Source organism: Entelurus aequoreus, linkage group LG12 (assembly GCF_033978785.1).
Source record: "Entelurus aequoreus isolate RoL-2023_Sb linkage group LG12, RoL_Eaeq_v1.1, whole genome shotgun sequence".
NCBI lineage: Eukaryota > Metazoa > Chordata > Actinopteri > Syngnathiformes > Syngnathidae > Entelurus > Entelurus aequoreus.
This window is the reverse complement of record NC_084742.1, coordinates 69,098,509-69,101,698: the sequence shown is the minus strand read 5'-3', so window position 1 is coordinate 69,101,698 and position 3,190 is coordinate 69,098,509.

The window sequence follows — 3,190 nt, the reverse complement described above, 5'->3', positions numbered from 1 at the left end:
CTCGAGTTGGAAAACCGGAAATGAACCGGAAGTGACGGAGCTATAGTTGTACCACGAGATGTCAACAAAATTGTTAGAAATCAAACATGGAAAAAACATTGTTATAGAGAGGGCGTTGTATTTTTATTTAAAATATTAATAGAATATAAGCATTTGTAAAAAAAAAAAAAAAATGTATCGGATTCTTATCTGTAGAATGAAATGACCGCATCAGTTGCAACGTAACTCGCCAAACGAGTTACTTTATGTAGCCGGTGCTCCTTTTACACGCCTTATTACTATTTTAATAACAAAACACTTACCTAATAAAGGAGGAAAATGACTAAAAAAAATAGTAATTCGGCGCTGGGCTTCTAGCAATATTAGCGCGAGTTGGAAAACAGGAAATGGACCGGAAGTGACGGAGCTATAGTTGTACCACGAGATGTCAACAAAATTGTTAGAAATCAAACATGGAAAAAACATTGTTATACACAGAGCGTTGTATTTTTATTTAAAATATTAATAGAATATAAGCATTTGTAAAAACAAAATGAATTAAAAAAAATATTGGATTCTTATCTGTTGAATGAAATGACCGCATCAGTTGCAACGTAACTCGCCAAACGAGTTACTTTATGTAGCCGGTGCTCCTTTTACACGCCTTATTACTATTTTAATAACAAAACACTTACCTAATAAAGGTGGAAAATGACTTAAAAAAGAAGTAATTCGGCGCTGGGCTTCTAGCAATATTAGCGCGAGTTGGAAAACAGGAAATGGACCGGAAGTGACGGAGCTACAGTTGTACCACGAGATGTCAACAAAATTGTTAGAAATCAAACATGGAAAAAACATTGTTATACACAGAGCGTTGTATTTTTATTTCAAATATTAATAGAATACAAGCATTTGTAAAAATAAAATAAATTAAAAAAAATATTGGATTCTTATCTGTCGAATGAAATGACCGCATCAGTTGCAACGTAACCCGCCAAACGAGTTACTTTATGTAGCCGGTGCTCCTTTTTACACGCTTTAATACTGTTTTAACAAGTCCAAAGTACACACACGAAACAAGAGTTTAGTGCGCTGACACGATGACAGCATCAAGATAGTATTTAGCATAACACGTCACGTGCCGACCCTTATCCCTCCCCCACACATGGCTTTTAATTTAAACGATCCCTAGTGATGACGTCATCGGCGACGATGAGCACAAATTTCAAAAACTCTTCTTTTTTTAATTTTTTTTTTTTTTTGCATAATTCCATGAAGTCATTGTACTATTGTACAAACATGTGGGTCGCGGCGAAAGACTTCACAGTGGAAGTGGGCAAAGAGCAGATTGCGGAATATATTGAAACATGGCAGCTGGAGCCGTGCTGGATGTACAGTTTGGAGTTACTCTACTGGGCCGAGGAGGAGGATCTGATCACCTACCACTACAAGGCCAACTTTAGCGACCCCTCGCCGCAGAAGCCCATCCCCACCGCGGCCGGAGTGTACTTTGTGGTGGAGGTGTCCAAAGTCGCGCCCCAGACGGAGCCCGTGGACGTGCACTTCATGGTGGAGTCCAACAGACTGGTGCACATACCTGGGAAGACCCACTTTGCAGAGAAATGGCTGTGGGACATCATTGAGGCGAAGAAGGCAGTAAGCCAAGCAATGCACATGTGAAGGCAGGGAGTGTATATTGTGGACAATAAATCCATGCTAATGACTGAAAATTATATATGCTTCATTAGGCATCATACATCACATTATGCATGATATATCACATAATGCATGATACATCACATTATGCATGATACATCACATTATGCATGATATATCACATTATGCATGATACATCACATAATGCATGATATATCACATTATGCATGATATATCACATTATGCATGATATATCACATTATGCATGATATATCACATTATGCATGATACATCACATTATGCATGATACATCACATTATGCATGATACATCACATTATGCATGATATATCACATTATGCATGATACATCACATTATGCATGATACATCACATTATGCATGATACATCACATTATGCATGATACATCACATTATGCATGATATATCACATTATGCATGATATATCACATTATGCATGATATATCACATTATGCATGATACATCACTTTATGCATGATATATCACATTATGCATGATACATCACATTATGCATGATACATCACATTATGCATGATATATCACATTATGCCTGATACATCACATTATGCCTGATACATCACATTATGCCTGATACATCACATTATGCATGATACATCACATTATGCATGATACATCACATTATGCATGATACATCACATTATGCATGACACATCACATTATGCATGATATTTCACATTATGCATGATACATCACATTTTGCATGATACATCACATTATGCATGATATATCACATTATGCATGATACATCACATTATGCATGATACATCACATTATGCATGATATATCACATTATGCGTGATATATCCCATCCAAACACACCGTGACTAACAGCATGGTCAAATCCCACTTGTATACATTTTTAGACACTGCCTGTCTACATTGTATTATTTTATTGACATTAATGATGTAAAGCCCGAGCAAAAAAAAAAGTCATAATACGTTACAAAAATAGACCAGCATTAAAACAGTGCTACTCTCATTAGTTCAGTTCTTCCACAACATCACATTAACAAATATTGCATGCCTTTTAAACTTGAATAGTATTCAATATTGCAACAAATATCACAGTATATTATCATACTTTCCAAACATGTTTTTGTCTAAACTAAACTAAATCCCACTAAATGTAATGGATTGTTTTCATTTTGACAGCAAAAAAAAAAAAATGTACTGCTTGAAATTGCATACCTTTTAAACTTTAATAGTAACCAATATAGCAACAAATATTACTGTGGAGGGGGGCGTGGCCTGCGGGCCTGCCGCAGAACGATGTGTGCCCTCAACAGTTACAGTATACTTTCCAAACATGTTTTTTTGTCCAAATAAATACTTCACTTTACAGCAAACTACACGTCAAATCCATAAAAATGACAATACATTTGACGTTGTTCTTTACAGCATATTACTGTAAATTGCAAAAAAATATTTTTTTGCTTAAAAAAATTGTTGACTGAGCTGCCAGTTTTTGACTGTAAAAATATCTAAAGAAATCTAAA